The sequence below is a fragment of the Elephas maximus genome, chromosome 26, assembly GCF_024166365.1.
Source record: "Elephas maximus indicus isolate mEleMax1 chromosome 26, mEleMax1 primary haplotype, whole genome shotgun sequence".
Taxonomy (NCBI): domain Eukaryota; kingdom Metazoa; phylum Chordata; class Mammalia; order Proboscidea; family Elephantidae; genus Elephas; species Elephas maximus.
In genome coordinates, this window is record NC_064844.1 from 19,072,684 (window position 1) to 19,090,333 (window position 17,650).

At 41.0% G+C, this 17,650-nt stretch overlaps 1 pseudogene; it reads right to left on the reverse strand.

The window, feature by feature from the left end:
* Positions 1 to 4,751: 4,751 nt before the first annotated feature.
* Positions 4,752 to 5,238, reverse strand: LOC126068091 (60S ribosomal protein L21-like; annotated as a pseudogene).
* Between the last annotated feature and the right edge of the window lie 12,412 nt (positions 5,239 to 17,650).

Genomic DNA, 17,650 nt, shown 5'->3' on the forward strand with positions numbered 1-17,650 from the left:
TCTTTTCAGTTCAACTCTTCCTGACCAGTTTTGTTTCCTTCAAACCTTTAGGAGAGTTGTTCTCAAGAGTACCTCACAGTAACCCTTCTTTGTACAAATCTCTGCCTAGATTCTGTTTCCTGGGGAGCCGACCTAAGACAGTATTTAAAAAACATTGGTTGAACAAATGAATACATGGATGGACTGCGTGGTTTCTCGTTCCGAGCAGAGATATGTGGAAAACGCCAACATTTATTTGTATATTTAACAATTTATTTTGTCATCTCAGGCCCTGAAAGTCAGAGCCCAGACTCAAATCATTCACCCAGCTTTGGGGTCATATATGACTTTTATATGATTGTAGTATCAATACTTAATTGTTTTCGTTATATTGTCATATGACCACCAGATGGCAGAGGTGACACTTGGAAAGCCAATCTCTCTGGCCCTGGGTCACCTACTCCAGAACTGAACATGAAACTCAAATTACCCATTTAGTACCATTAATTCCCAACCCATGTAATTATGGCATTGTTTCATTTTGTAGCAAAGTGTCTGCCACAACTGGCCTCATTTGCATATAAAAAGGAGAGCTTGGAGTATACTGAAAACAGGCCTAGAGTATGGATCAGAGCCACTGCATGCTAGCTAGCTATTTGCTCCATTTGAATATGGTTTTTCATCAGTAAAAAGATGAGCATACCAGCCCTGCATGCTTCACAGGTCTGTTGTCAGGAATAAATGAAGACGATTGGGGATGATGGAGGGGCCTGGTTGAAGGGACCACATGTGTTCCTCCCTAGTCCAGGAGAGCTCGGGGAGCCGGGCAGAGAATCAAGGCTGCAGAGACGGAGGGATATGGCTTGGGCCCCCAGCTCCCTGTCCTGGCTCACAGAGTGAGGGGCTGGTGTGAGAGATGTTCTCTAAGGAAGCCCTGGTTCTGATACACTTGATTCTAAGTCAGACTCTTGGGCCTGGAAGTTATTCCTACTGTTGTGGGGCCCTCTGAAGTTTGTCCTCCCTCCTAGAATAGCACAAAGAGTTCTACGTGCTGGGGTGCAAACAGTGTGGTTTATTTCTTCCAAGAATCCTTAGCTCCTGTCCTTCTTGCTTGTGGGTGCTATGAGAGCATCAACAAGTAACTACTTTTGGATGAGTTTCTCACATTTCTGTGGGATAGTCCTCACCTCATTGCCTGAAGTCACCCATTTTCCCACACCAATGTCTGGCTGAAGAAAGAGGTAGAGCCCAGATTCAGTGTAGTTTGATCCACAGGGTGCTATATGTGTTTAGTTTCACCAGTACTAAGGCTGCCTGAGCTAAAGGGCTGAAGACAACAGCCCAGGCAAGTACACTAGAGTTGGTCTGGCATGGATAGTGAGGTCAATGGAGGCACGGAACCTGGTGTCCACTCTCCACTCCATTTTCAGTTCAGGAGTGTATTAGTTTCCTACTGCTGCTGTAACAAATAACTACAAACTCAGTGGCTCAAAACAACACAAATCTATTATATTATAGTTTTGGAGGTCAGGAGTCTGAAACGAGTCTCACTGGACTAAAATCAAAGTGTCCGAAGAACTGCATCCCTTCTCCAGGGGAGAATCTGCTTCCATATTTTTTCCAGTGTCTAGAGGCCACTTACATTCCTTGGTTCATGGCCCCTTCGTCCTTCTTCAAAGTGCATCACTCCAATCTCTGCTGGTGCAAGTTCTTTTCAGTTCAACTCTTCCTTTTGTTTCCGTCAAACCTTTTTCTGACTCTGACCTCCCTACCTCCCTCTCAAAAGATCCTTTGTGAGTAGATTGGGCCTGCCCAGATAATTCAGAATAATCTCCTTACCTCAAGATCCTTAACTTAATCACACCTGCAGGGTCCCTTTTACCATGTAAATTAACATACTCACAGGTTCTGGGATTACCACATGGACATCTTGGGGGAGATTTTACTCAGTTTACCATAACCCATAAACCCATTGCCATCAAGTCAATTCCGTAGGAGTTGTGAAAACTGAGGGGGAATGAGACTAGGAGGGCTTTTGGTTTAGGGTCAAAAGTGAATAAGAAAAATAAAATAAGAGATCATTTGTTGAGCATGTATTTTGTTCTAGAAACTACAATTGGCAGTTTACATGTCCTACCTTATTTAATTCTCACAGCAATGTAGCAAAGTAGGTGTTATTACAGCCAGGGACAGATTACCTAGTAAGCAAGGTAAGCATCTGCTTTAAAAAAAAAAAAAAAAAAGGGCATCAACAAAACAGAGACACTAGTTATCCAAAGCAAAAAACCAAAGATGCCAAGCAGACAGGACACAAAGAGAAGTAAGCACCATAGTAGAAGAGAACTGGCAGGGCACTAAATGAAACTGATACAAGCTCCAGTACGTGAGAATGTTCACTCAGGGTCACGATGGCACCCACATGCAAGGGTGTTTAAGCTGTAAGGTCCCTACCACCTCAACACCTTCGTTGACATCTGTCTCCTGTGGTCCCCTCCCACACAATTGAAACTCCTTATCTCGGTGGGTCTCTTGGGAGAATGCTACACATACATGCGTTTATATAACTCACGTATCCCATTCAAATTTGTGAGTAAGCAGAGGAGGGGACACTAAAGATTAACAGACTTTAGGGCCCTTGAAGTAGCGAAAATGCATTTTCTTTACTGTTTTAATATTAGGGAGAGAATATATTTTCTCATTTGTTTTAGTATAGCTGTATAAAGTAAAAAACTGTGATTAATCTCTAGTCCTTGAAAAATAGTGCAGGCTCTGTTCAAAATATAGCTGAGCAGCCTGTTCCACTCTTAAACATAACAAACACCCTAATACCTTACAACATGTTTTCTGCTATTCAAAATAGTTGATTGAGAGCTTGACGTGGCTAACGCCATAATGATGCTCAAAGTAATCTCTAAACATTTTTTAATTGCACCAGCTGCACCGGTCTCTTCCAAAGGGGTGCGAAGCTATCTGAGCTCCTGCGGCCTTGGTCTCTCTTCTTCTTTCTTTGTTCTCTTGAGAAATGGCCTTCAGCCTGAAAACCGACGGGAAGGCTTTCTTTCTTGCTCCCTATCTCAGCCACAGTGGACTTGGCAAAGCAGCTCCATTAGCCGAGAGATTCTTATGAGAGTTTTTCAGCCTGTTATAAATATACTGATTAGAGTCCAGGTGCTTGACAACTTTATCTTTAGTTTAATAGTTTTTGTAGTTGTTTTGTGATGTATAAGACCATCTGTGGACTACGTGCTCAAAACATTAGGTAACCCTGATCTTTCCTGTGTAAAACCCTCCCATCAACCCTTTAGGGCAGACAGAATTTGGGAGAAATTTAACCCCCTCTGTCTCTTGAATACCGGTATTCAATAAAGCCTTCTTACTGCTTATCTCCTCCTATCTCAGTATTGGCTTTGCGGCAGGCGGCTCGAACCCGCGATTTGCGGTAACACCCTCACACACCTTAATCTGGCCCTGAGTACAGCCATTATTTTAAAAAATGAGGAAACTGAGGCTCAGAGAGGTTAAATAACTTGCTAGTCACTGGTGAAGTTTGATTTAGGAAATAATTTTGGAATCGTTATTCCCTGTCCTTGAGGATAGAGATTGTGACCCAGCTGGAGCCGTGGTAACAAACAATCTTAAAATTAGGTAAACATGTGCATTTGATTGGAGAGAAATTTCCGTTTCAAATACTCAAGGAGACTAAGACAGGGTATGACCAATTCCCTTTTGGACAGGCTGCATTTGAGATACCTTTCTGTCACATTCAGTTGCAAATACCAACTGAATGTGCTACGACCATACAAAGTAGCTTCATGTTGCCATTAATCCAGGAGGAATTATAACACCAGTGATGAAGAGCCAATTGTGGAGCCTGACTCTTTACATTTTTTACGTGCACTACCTGTACCTTTGAGCAAGTCACTCAACTGTGTCTGTTTCCTTTTATGTAATTAGGCAAAGTAGTATTTAAGGAGCCCTGGTGGCACAATGGTTAAACGGCCAGCCGCTAACCAAAAGGTTAGTGGTTTGAACTCACCCAGTGGGCCATCTGCTTCCATAAAGATCACAGCCAAGAAAACTCTATGGGAGCAGTTCTGCTGTGTCTCATGGGATTGCTATGAGTCAGAATCATGGGGTTGCTATGAATTGACAGCACCCAACAGCAAAGAAAACAGTACCTGTTCCCACGCTTTCGGTGTAACGTAAAATGTCACATTGTTTATATGAATTGCTATATAAATGTTTGCCCTTGGTTAGAATAAAAGACATTCTAGCTTCAAGTTACTATAAGCACTAGTCTCTGAACTGTTTCATGAAAGGTCCGTGCAATTTGGAACTAGTATATAATTCACCAAGAACAGGACACTTTTAAACAATCCATTTTTAAGTAACAGGCTTCAAAGGCAAGTTCCTGATTCTTAAAATCCAACTACTTATGATACAATCGTGAGTAATGAATGTTCCCTGAGCTTAACTGTAAGGCCACGGGTAATCCTCTATTTATTTTTACAAATTCTTGTTTTTTCACGGTGATATATAGGGGTTAATGTCAAATTAATATATTTTATAAATAACATGTGGCTGTTTTCTAAGGACTAATCGAATGACAGCCCTTGTTGATCAGTAAGCCACCTTGCATTTTTCAGCAAGCACTAAATTTTAATAGAAAAGACACTCATTACCCAGCAAATTAGGAAAGAAAGCATTCTTTAGATACTACAAAACCAAAGAACTAACATTTTGACATCGCAGACATCTTTGTTTTACACCTCTTAGGCCATGAATTCATAGGGAATGGGTTACAGCAGCTCAGGCTCCTTTCCACGGGTTCTCACAAAGTGTGCTTCTCAGGGTGGAGCAGGCTGGAGCTTCGGTTGAACCCAGGTACCTCTCTCTTTGGCTCCCTTCTTTTTCTGATCATTTTCCTTCACGTCTTTCAGGAAGCTATCTCTTTTCTTAGAGTGCTTAATGTGCTTAATTAATACACACATTAATTCTCTTGGCAAGAATCTTGCCCTTAACTAGCTTGTTCCCAACAACCCCAACAGCATGCTGGGTAACACTGCAGACTCTTCCAGTTTTGCCATGGTAACATTTGTGAGGCATTGCTTTTTGAACAGTGCCCATTCCCTTGATGTCTACAATATCACCCTTCTTGTAGATTCACATGTATGTGGCCAAAGGAACAACCCCATGTTTTCTAAAAGACCTAGAGAACGTATAACAGGTGCCTCTTCTCTTTCCCTTTGTGTTCGTCATTTTGAGAATTCCTGCAAGATGGCGGTTCTGGCTGAAAGCAGCAGCGCATAACTTGCTGATGTTATCGTTCTCAGATGTTCAGAGATCAGATTTATAAAGATATTGATAATAAAAGGCAATAACAGTGAAAATTAAAAAAATGAAGTATTAGACTTATTTCAGGACCAATTTACAACAAAGTCGTCAGAACGGAACTCATGTAAGTCAGGGACTGCCTGTAGGTGTGCTGCCACAGAGCTGTATCGTGAGACACTAGAACAGAACATTCAACTAGAGAAAGAAGATACTATTTTATGTGTATATTAAAATAAAGTTGAATAGCCCTATTTTGTAGACTGTCTTCCAGAAGTGTCCACAGAGGTAAAAAAGGGGCAAGAGTGTTAAGTATGTTTAGCGCTGTGATGGTTAAAATTCTGTGTCAACTTGACTGGGTCATGATTCTCAGTGTTTTGGCAGTTGTGTAATGTTGTGATCACTTTCCTGTTGAAATTTGGTATGTGATCACCTCCATGATGGAATCTCCTGAGTGGGGGGGGGCGGGTGGCCTGGGCGGTTCACCGCCCCCTCAGCCTTCATCTCTCCCCCTTCCTCTGCCTACTTCCTTCCCGCTCACCTTGCAAAGGTTATTGGCTTGTACTGGACCCAGCATCTGTTTCTTGTCTGACCTCTGGTTCTTGGGACTTGAGCTAGCAGCTTACCTGTCCATCTTGGGATTCGCCAACCTTTACAGCCTGTGAGCAAGAGTCCTATTCCCCAACCTGCCTATCTTGGGTTTGCCAGCCCCTGCAGCTAAGTTACTCCACAGAAACCTTGCGTTCTTGCCTGCAGACCTTGGAGATTCCTTGACCGTCACAACCTGTGAGCGGGATCCCTGCTCTCCAGCCTGCTCATCTTGGGTTCACCAGCTTCCGCGGCTCCATGAATTGGGAAAGGACTCTATCCTGGTCCAAGTACTTAGGATGTTCCAACCCCTACAATTCCTTAATATAAATCTCTCTCTATATATTTATATGCGTTGCTGGTTTTGCTTCTCTAGATAAGCCCCGCTAAGACAAGCGCATACCCATGAACATTCTCAACTCAGTCTCAACAGAGGATCAGCACCAGGAAGCACGCATTCATTCAAACTAGAATCCCACAAATCACCCTTGATTCTTTCCTTTCATTTAACCAAAAAAAAAAAAGCAAACCCAAATGCATTGCTGTTGAGTCGATGTCGACTCATAGCGACCCTACAGGACAGAGTAGAACTACACAACAGGGTTTCCAAGGAGCAGCTGGTAGATTTGAACTACTGACCTTCTGGTTAGCAACCAAGCTCTTAACCTCTACACCACCAGGGCTCCTTTCACTTTACCCATGTCAGATATTTCACTTAACACCCATATTCAATTAGTCATTCAGTTCTGTCAATCTAGACTTCTAATCATTTTTTAAATCAATTTTTATAACTGTAACCCACAAATAAAGAAAAACAAACCCATTGCCATCAAGTTGATCCAATTTGACTCAAAGCAACCCCATAGGACAGAGTAGAACTATACAACAGGGTTTCCAAGGAGCAGCTGGTGGATTCCAACTGCTGACCTTTTGGTTAACAGCCAAGCTCTTAACCACTATGCCACCAGGGTTTCCTATCCCACAAATAGAGCAGTTGAAAAAGAGTAATTGAGGTATTGAACTTCATACCTCCAAAAGATTACCCAAAGCAGTCCAGTTCCTGTTCTCAATGCTGAGAGAATTCATCCAAGGAAATAAGAATACATTAAAGCATACAAGTAAATGGATAAGGCCATAGCTGTGGGGTTCCCACCCTGGCCTGGCTGCTCTGAAGGCTGAGGGCTCATTAACTTGGGGCGTGATTGCCCGTTTCCAACGTCAGCCTGCCAAGCACAACACTTGGGAAGTTCAGATCTAATCCATTTTTTTGATAGCTGGACCATATTTGGATCTTGAGATAGAATGATACCTGGCTTTTGGAAGCTAGCCCTTGTTCCCCCACCCATTTACTGAGGAAGCACAGCCTCCACTAACCTGCTAGTTCTCTGCTCTATGAACCTGAATTCCTGCCCTGAAGCCCAGCCTGACATTCACTTGGCATCCCCTCATCCCAGTGGCCAGGCCCTGTTCTCTATATAACCCAGGTACTGGTTGGGTGCCTGCTGTGAATGGAGAGCTCAGAATGAGGTTGCTCATGCTCACTTGGTATTATCTACCTGTGGGATTTTTGCCTCTATACTGTCATAATTTTATGGATTAAATTGTGTCTCCCCAAAAGATATGTTCTAATCCCTGGACCTTGTGAATGTGATCTAGTTTGGGAATACGATCTTTGAAGATGTTATCAGTTAACATGAAGTCATGCTGGAGTAGGGTGGATCCTAATCCAATATGTCCCTGGCTGGTGCAAACGGTTAATGTGCTCAACTGATAACCAAAAGTTTGGTAGTTCAAGTTCATGCAGCAGTGCCCTGGAAGAAAGGCCTATTTCTGAAAAAATCAGCCATTGAAATCCCTATGGAGCACAGTTCTACTCTGACACACACACATGGGGCCACTATGAATTGGAATCTACTCAATGGCAACTGATTTTTGGTTGATCCAATATGAATGATACCCTTATAAAAGTGGAGAAGAGACACAGGGAAGACAGCCATGAAAAGATGGAGGCAGAGATTGGTGTGATCTGCAAGTCAAGGAATGCCAAGGATCACCAGCTGTCACCAAAACTAGGAGAGAGATATGGAACAGATTCTCTCTCAATGCCCTCAGGAGGAATCAACAGGGCTGATACCCTGATTTTGGACCCCTCACCTCCAGAGTGGTGAAGCAATAAATTTCTGTTCTTATAAGCCATCCAGTTTATGATACCTTGTTACAGCAGCCAGAGGAAACTAATACAGCATCTATATACATAAAACCCAAGTCCACCAATATCAGATTAGCTACCTATACTCAGGGGTGTCTTGCTCGCTCATCAGGGAAAAGGAAAGACAGGATGGCAGCTCCTGGGATGCTACCGTGTGTATTTTAGACAAAGAATACTCCATTGTCTTGCAGGCAAGGTTCGAAGGAAGCAGGACTGGGGTGAACTTTGTAGGTCATTCTAAGTTGCTAGTGATATCAAGATAGGACAAGAACAGACTTTTATTTACTTGTTTCTTATATATGAAGCAAAACACTCCAGCACTTACATATCCAAATGAAAATAGTTTCCTTCAGAGAAATCACCTGGGGAGGTCACGTTCTTGTTTCTTCAAAATTTGGTGTATCTCATAATATTTTAGAAATCTTGTTGAATTTTTTTTTTTTAATGTTTATTGTGCTTTAAATGAAAGTTTACAAATCAAGTCATTCTCTCACACAAAAACTTATATACACCTTGCTACACACTCCCAATTGCTCTCCCCCTGATGAGACAGCCCAATCCCTCCCTCCACTCTCTCTTTTCATGTCCATTTCGCCAGCTTCTAACCTCCTCTACCCTCTCATCTCCCCTCCAGGGAGGAGATGCCAACATAGTTTCAAGTGTCCACCTGATCCAAGGAGCTCACTCCTCACCAGCATCCCTCTCCAAGCCATTGTCCAGTCCAATCCTCATCTGAAGAGTTAGCTTTGGGAATGATTCCTGTCCTGGGCCAACAGAAGGTCTGGGGGCCATGACCACCGGGGTCCTTCTAGTCTCAGTCAGACCATTAAGTCTGGTCTTTTTATGAGAATTTGGGGTCTGCATCCCACTGCTCTCCTGCTCCCTCAGGGGTTCTCTGTTGTGCTCCCTGTCAGGGCAGTCATCAGTTGTAGCTGGGCACCATCTAGTTCTTCTGATATACTCTCTGGTTTATGTGGTCCTTTCTGTCTCTTAGGCTCGTAATTACCTTGTGTCCTTGGTGTTCTTCATTCTCCTTTGCTCCAGGTGGGTTGAGACCAATTGATGCATCTTAGATGGCTGCTTGCTAGTGTTTAAGACCCCAGATGCTACTCTCCGATGTGGGATGCAGAATGTTTTCTTAATAGATCTTATTGTGCCAATTGACTTAGATGTCCTCTGAAACCACGGTCCCCAAATTCCCACCCCTGCTATGCTGACCTTCGAAGCATTCAGTTTATTCAGGAAACTTCTTTGCTTTTGGTTTAGTTCAGTTTTGAATGTTCTTTTTAAAACTTTCTCTTCATTGTCCTCAATGGTATGGAAATCTTTACCCTTTGGAGCTGGATTCAATGTTTAGAAACCACCAAAAATAAATTTAGGACAAGTAGGTATGATCAGGAGAGTGGCACATCGATCAAATCGTTAGGCCATAAATAATAAGACTGGTTTTCTTACGAAGTCAAAATAACACAGAATAATGACAAAAGGAGAGCTTTAGAAATTTTAAGTAATTATAACAAGATTGGAATAAGTGCTTTGAAAAATCATACTAATTTGGATATACAAGCTTTGGGATGTTGTTTTAACCAATCTGTGGAGTTGTAAAGAAGATATTTTTGTTTTTGCACAGTTAGAACCTTTAGAGCAAATTTTACTAAAACCTGAGACCTGGACTAAAAGGAAGTCTTGGAAGATAATTTATGATTGATTAGATAGTGGAAAAGATTCCAGAGATTTACTTCTTATATATATTTACATTTCAAGGAGGGGAATGAGACCTGGGATCACGGATACATCCCTGGCTTATAAAACCGGAGACACGTGGCTTATCTTTCTCCTGAAGAGAATTATTTACATTCAAAAAGTTAGAGTAAAAACCCAGGATCCTGCCCTTTGCATTTCCAAGGACACTCTCCCAGGGAAGGGATCGGTATAGCTGCCTCTCCTTTCTATACAAATGCCTGGGTACATTTTTTCCCCTTGTTTTTAGTTCTTTGCCTATAATACAGACTCCATGTAGGGTTTTATTCATTCGGCTCTCATTGTGTTGCCTCAGGCATAAGAACTCAGACATGTAGTTGTTGTTTGCTGTAAGCAAATAATAATAATCTGTTGTACTCCAGAAACCTCATGTGTGCATTCAAGATAATATTAATAAAATGGATATTAAAAACTTACTGCAACCTGTACCTTTTCTAATAGGTTGGAACTATGTTTTATAAGCTTTGTTTTCTCCCCTTGCAGGACCCACTAGAGTTCTGCTCTCTAAAATTTACATCAAGCTTTTCCATCACTTTCTGTCCTAGGGATTCCTTCTCCGGACGTGCCAAAGAAACCATGATGGGTATCTATGAGTCCCTCCAATGAAGAGGGCTGAGAATTCGGATTGGCATACGGACAGAGCAAATTGACCTCATCTGTCTTTTCCAGATAAAGTCTATTCATGGGCTGCAGAACGATGGATGTTTTGGGTGGCAGAATAATATGGGAAATGATGAAGTTGCTTTTTGCAACAGGAGTTCAAAACAAAACAAAACTTTCTCTTCAAATGTATTTTAATCAAGAATGGTGTTATCCCCTCTAATGAGGCCGGCCACTCCTGAGGTTCACCCTTCGGCCAAAGATTGAACAGGCACATGGAACAAGACAAGATCATAGGGGTGTACCAGCCCTGGGGCAGGGACTGGAAAGTAGGAGGGAACAGGAAAGCTGGTAATAGGGAACCCAGGGTTGAGAAGGAAGAATGTTGACATGTTGTGGTGTTGTTAACCATTGTCATACAACAATGTGTGTACTAACTGTTTGATGAGACACTAGTGTGTTCTGTAAACCTTCATCTAAAGTTCAATAAAAAAAATAATATTAAAAAAAAAAAAAGGATGGTGTTATCCCGGCTACAATCTATGACTGTGAGACAATACTTATTTCGTGTTTTAAGCAACTATGATTTGGGATAACTTGTTTCAGCTCTCATACCGCAAATGAGTTCTTTTTGTGGTCTATTTAGTACCACATTTCTTGCTTTTTTTTTTTGGTGATTTTGCTATTTAAAATGGCTCACAAGAGTAGTGCTGAAGTGCTCTCTAGAGTTCCCAAGTGCAGAAGGCTGTGATGTGCCTTATGGAGAAAACATGTGTGTTAGATAAGCTTCGTTCAGGCAGGAGTTATAGTGCTATTGGCTGTGCGTTCAAGGTTAATGAGTCAACAATAGGGTATACCCAGATAAAGGAAGAGGAAATTCACCAATCTGTATATGAGGCTCTGTACACTCCAGAAAGTGCTAAAATAACATCTTGTGTGTAACGAAGTTATGGAACAGTGGCTCAATTTGTGGATTCATAAAATAATGGTTAAAAAAACAGTAGTGGACAGCATTGTTGTGTGGCTCAGAACTAAAGAAATTACAGTCACATTACCCAGTGTCAGGAAAACCATTCTTTGCTAATGTTTTATTATTATTATTTACTTACAAGAAATAGATATTAAATAAGGTGAATCCTGCATATTATTAATTACTTATAAGAAATAGATATTAAATAAGGTGTTTTGAAACAGAAGCACATATAAGACAAGATTATGTGTTGATTGGGTGATGAAAACGTTGTGGCCAGAGGCTCACAGGAACCTAACCCTGTATTTCCCCTAGGGACAATGGTTCAGGTTATTCGCTAATTCACTGTTCATGGTGACTTTACAATAACTACCACGGATAACGAGAGTCAATTGTACTCTACTTTCTTTTACTTACGTGGCAACAAACTGTGACGTATACCATCTTCTATTAATAAATAACAGAAATTCATATTCATAGCTCCAATATATACTTCTGAACTTCACTTTAAGCATGAAACTATTAAATAAGTCTTTTTACAGGGGCGTTGCTTAATGATGTAAGTCACTCTACACTGCTGGCGGCTTATCAGGTTGCATTTTTTAGAATGTAATGATGATTATGTAACTGAAAGACTCTAGTATGCTTTTCTGTTCCGGAAAACAGTTCTTACGGAACCCCTGATGGTCAGTTGTACTGCTTCTGAGGTTTTGGCTGGTATAGACTCTTTTATGAACAGGCCACAGGCAATGAAAGCCTTTTTGCTTTTATGGTTCTAAAAGGTCAAATTCTAATATCCAATTGTTCTTTCAAATGTAAAAGAATTAATCTTGTTATGTACGAAAACGTGTTACTGAATACTCATAAAAAAGTATTCCCTTCCATAATTGAGGGGAAAATATTTTAATAGCTGCATATTATAAAGCTAAATTATATTGAACAAAACACAGACATATGGATATATAAGCGTGAAATCCATTTACATGATTCTATGTCGTCTGCTTTCACTGTAAGATGTCAGCTAAGTGTGTTTTCATTTAAACTTTTAAATACTAAAGACCACTGATTCTTTAAAAATTTCTTTGAAATGAATTATTACAAATAAAATATGTAAGTACTCTACTTTGTAACACATGGGGCTGCCAAGAGTTGAAACTGACTTGACAGCAACTAACAACAATTTTAAAAAGTTTGTGGTCCAAATTTATGCTATTGTGTTCTGGAAAACCTTAAGCAGAGGATTTAATTTAAAGTGATCTCAAGTTTGGTAGTGTTGCCAGGTGACCGGCAAAACTAAAGAGTGTCCTCTGCTTCCAACATGTTACTATTTGAGTCTTTAAAACCAAAACCTTCTCTTGCTCGTCCTTCCCCTAGGAGTTACCATGCTATTTGTCTGTTCCTTTTCTACTAGAAGTGCTAGAGTTGTTTCTACTTGATTTTGCCAATTACTTTCCTCCCAGTATCTCTTAAACCCATTCAAATATGCTTCAAGCAAGCTTTTGCCCCTACCACTCCACCAATGGTAACTGTATCCTTCCAATTGCTCAGGTCGGAAAACTTGGAATCATCTTTGACTCTTTTCCACATACCCTGTATCCTTTTCATGACCAATGGGATACACGGTTGCCCACCAACATTTTCTGCCTCACAACTTCATTGAGAAGCTGCTTTCCCACTGACAGTGCATGCTGCTGCAAGGTAGGGGCCTTTATGACTATTTGAAACTGAAAAAACAAGTGTGTGCCCCAAATTACTGTTTCTACAGGGTGTTGTATCAGGTGTATGCATTTCTCGTAGGAAAACTAGAAATTTTGAAGAATTTTTGGGGACATATATGTCCCAGTGGACTTGGGAGGAAGTAATCTGGAGGTAGAATTAGTGGGACACTGTCTGTCCCTCTGGACTCTAAGGGTAGGCTTGTGGGAGGGGGCAAGAAAAAAAAATCATACTATCTACCAAAAATTCAACAACACTCAATGATTCAACATGCTTCCATTAATGAAAAGACATGGATGGTATCAACAAAAAATTCAAAGGAGAAAATAATCAGGCTTGAAAGGGATATCCTACCCTTTAGAAAATCCTCTACTTCCAAATTATACCAGAATCTGTCCACTCCTCACCCCATCCACTGTTCCATCTTGGTCTGATCCACTATCACCTTGCCTGTGTAGTTTTCAGTAATAGCTTCCTGCTTCCATTATAAGTTTATTCTCCGTGCAGGAGCTGTGGTGATTCTTTTAAAATGTAAATTAGATCCTATTATTCTTCTGCTCAAAATGACTCCCTATTTCACTTAGAGTCAAAGTCAAAGTCCTTACAATGGATTGTACGGCCATACGGACATAATCTGACCCCCCTTGCCTCATTCTCTATTACCTTCCCTCTTGCTAACTTAACTTTAGCCACACTGGATTCCTTGCTGTCCTTCCAACAGGCAAATCCTTGGGACTGTTGCACTGGTTGTTTACTCTTTATGGAATGTTTTTCTCCCTCAGGAGTCCACAACTCTTACACATCTTTGCTCAAATATCACCTACTCAATGAAGCCTACCCTGACCACCCTATTTAAAATGGCAACCATTCTCCCCCATTCTTATCTTCCGTTCCCCTTGTTTTTCCTATAGCTGCTATCTATGTTTATGTTTAGTATTTGTTATGTTTGCCTCCTAGCCCACCCCCTTATTATATAGTGTGAAAAGTCACAATATCTGTTCCTTACTTTCAAATGGTTCAGCCAGAATAAAAAAAGGGCTGTGATCCATTCATGCTATGTAATTATTTTAGTAAGCCTGAAACCACATTTAAGAAAACAAAACAAAAACAAAAAAGGAAAGAAAATATAAGAGCTCCTGTTAAGAGCAATAGATAATTCAAGAAATCTTTGTTTCAGTTACATGTGTTTGAGTACATATATGGACTTGGTTTCAAAGACAACATATTTCTTAATATCAGACTCAGTCAAAAATATTTGAAAAAAAATTGCCGTAGAGAAAATTCTGCATGGTTATCAGCTGACATGCACAAGCAAGTTCACAGCAACACTGTATGAGCAAAAGCCGGGAACAATTCAAATGTCCAGAGGTAGTAGAAAGGATACATAAAATGAGTGTCATAGATTGAACTGTGTCCCCCAAAATATGTGTCAGTTTGGCTAGGCCATGATTTCCAGTATTGTGTGGTTGTCCTCCATTTTGTGATATGATGTAATTATCCTATGGGTTGTAAATCCTAACCTCTATGATGTTAATGCGAGCCTTGGTGGTGCAGTGATTAAGAGCCAGGGCTGCAAACCAAAAGGTCAGGAGTTCAAGTCCACCAGCCGCTCCTTGGAAACCCTACATATTATAGGTTTGCTTTGAATCAGAATTGACTTGACAGCAACATGTTTCTTTATAATGTCAATGAGGCAGGATTAAAGGCAGTCATATTAGTGAGGCAGGACACAATCTTATAGGATTACGTTGTATCTTCAGTCAATCTCTTTTGAGATATAAAAGAGAGAATTGAGCAGAGAGTAGAGGGACCTCCTACCACTAAGAAAGAAGAGCTGAGAGTGGAATGTGTCGATTGGATCCGAGGTCACTGTGCTGAGAAACTCCTAGATGCAGGGAAATACTGATGACAAGGGCTTTCCCACAAATCCAACAGAGAAAGCCTTCCCCTGGAGCTGGCACCCTGAATTTGGACTTCTAGACTCCTAAACTGTGAGAGAATAAATTTGTTTGTTAAAGCCATCCACTTGTGGTATTTTTGTTATAGCAACACTAGATAATTAAGACACTGGAGGTATATTAAACTATGCAATATTATACAATAGTGAAAGAACCACGACAACCTGCTTTTATGTTGATGAATCCCAAAACCCACGCTGAAAGAAGCAAATTACTGGAGAATACATATTATATATGATTCCTTAACAGAGCTGAAAAATCAAACAGAATAAGATATTATTTAGTAAACAAACACATCAGTTGGCCAGCTGACTGGAAGAGATTCATATTTGTGCCCATTCCAAAGAAAGGTGATCCAACAAAATGTGGAAATTATCAAACAATATTATTAGTAAAATTTTGCTGAAGATAATCAACAGAGAACTGCCAGAAATTCAAGCTGGATTCAGAAGAGGACATGGAATGAGGGATATCATTGCTGGTGTTAGATGGATCTTGGCCAAAAGCAGAGAATACCAGAAAGATGTTTACCTGTGTTTTACTGACAATGCAAAGGCATTTGACCATGTGGATTGTAACAAATTATGGATAACATTGTGAAGAACGGGAATTCCAGAACACTTAATTGTGCTCATGTGGAACCTGTACATAGACCAAGAGGCAGTCGTTTGAACAGAGTAAGGGGAAACCGCATGGTTTAAATTCAGGAAATGTGGGTGTCACCACTGTATCCTTTCAGCATACTAATTCAATTTGTACGCTGAGCAAATAATCTGAGAAGCTGGACTACGTGAAGAAGATCATGGCATCAGGTTTGGTGGAAGACTCATTTAACAACCTTCGATATGCCGATGACACAACCTTTCTTGCTAAAAGAGAACTTGAAGCACTTACTAAAGAAGATCAAAGACTACAGCCTTCAGTATGGATTACACCTCAATATAAAGAAAACAAAAATCCTCACAACTGGACCAATAATCATGATAAAGGGAAAAAATATTGAGGTTGTCAGGACTTCATTTTACTTGCACCTAAGATCAACACCCTGGGAAGCAGCATTGGGCAAATCTGCTGCAGAAGACCTCTCTAAAATGTTGAAAAGCAAAGATGTCCCTTTGAGGACTAAGGAGTACCTGACCCAAGCCATGATATTTTCAATTGCCTCATATGTATGTGAAAGCTGGACAATGAATAAAGAAGACCGAAGAAGAATAGATGTGTTTGAATTATGGTGTTGGTGAAGAATACAGAATATACCATCGACTGCCAGAAGAACAAACAAGTCTGTCGTGGAAAAACTACAGCGAGAGTGCTCCTTGGAAGCGAGGATGGTGACACTTTGTCTTACACAATTTGGCCATGTTATCTGGAGGGACCAGTCCCTGGAGAAGGACATCATACTTGGTAATGTAGAGGGTCAGTGAAAAAGAGGAAGACCCTCAAATGAGATAGACTGACACAGTGGCTGCAACAATGGGCTCAAGCATAATGATTATAAGGATGGCACAGGACAGGACAGTGTTACATTCTGCTGTACCTACGGTCGCTATGAGTCTGAGCTGACTGGACAGCCCTAACAACAACAAACGTGGTAAAACTGTAAAGAAAAACAAGGAGAGATAAAATTCAAAAAAGTAATGCTTAAAAACAAACAAACCCAACAACATGACTGAAGGTTTGGAGCCTTGGTGGTGCAGTGGTTAAGAGCTCAGATTCAAACCAAAAGGCTGGCAGTTTGAATCCACCAGGGGTTCTTTTGAAATCCTATGCGGCAGTTTTACTCCGTTCTACAGGGTCGCCATGAGTGACACAGTGGCTGCAACAATGGACACAAACATAGCAACGGACTAAAGGTTTAGGGAACCAAAATGTCTCTCAGTATTTCCTATGGTAACATTCCTGAAGATAGTATCCATGTCTATTTTCTGATCTTGCCTCCCTGTTCCAGTTCCTAATGTAGTGTTTGACAATTATTTATTTTTTTTACAGGTTGAGTCATCTGACAACTTATCTTTGAAAAAATCCTAATCACGGGATAAACTTTCAAGGCCAGCACCTGGCAACGACCTGACAATAGAACTCATAACTATTTGTTGAATGTACAAATGCACTTTGGCATTTCAGCACTTCTCATTTTAAAATTCTTATTGTGGCTTCAGTTCAATACCCACTCAACAACCCACCCCATCAGCAGGCACTGGAGGCAGTGGGCACATCACTTCCACTGCCTGGAGTATTTCCTCCCTGTCTCACGATTGGGTAAACTGAGTCGGGGAAAGGCTGGCACGTTTGAGTTGAGGCAAAGATGGCGAGGCCTGTTGAGTCTGCAGCACAAGCCGCTTAAATAGAAGGAGACGGGCAGTTGCACCTGCGCTTACAGAAATACCAACGTCTAATCAAATCCACGCTATAACGCCCACTTCCCGGCGACATCTCCGAACTCTTGATTGGATGAGCTGCGTCCGGTCAACTCTCGCGATGATTCCTCCTCCATGCCCGCTGCCTCTGTCCCTTCGCATCGACCCGGTAGTCGTGTAT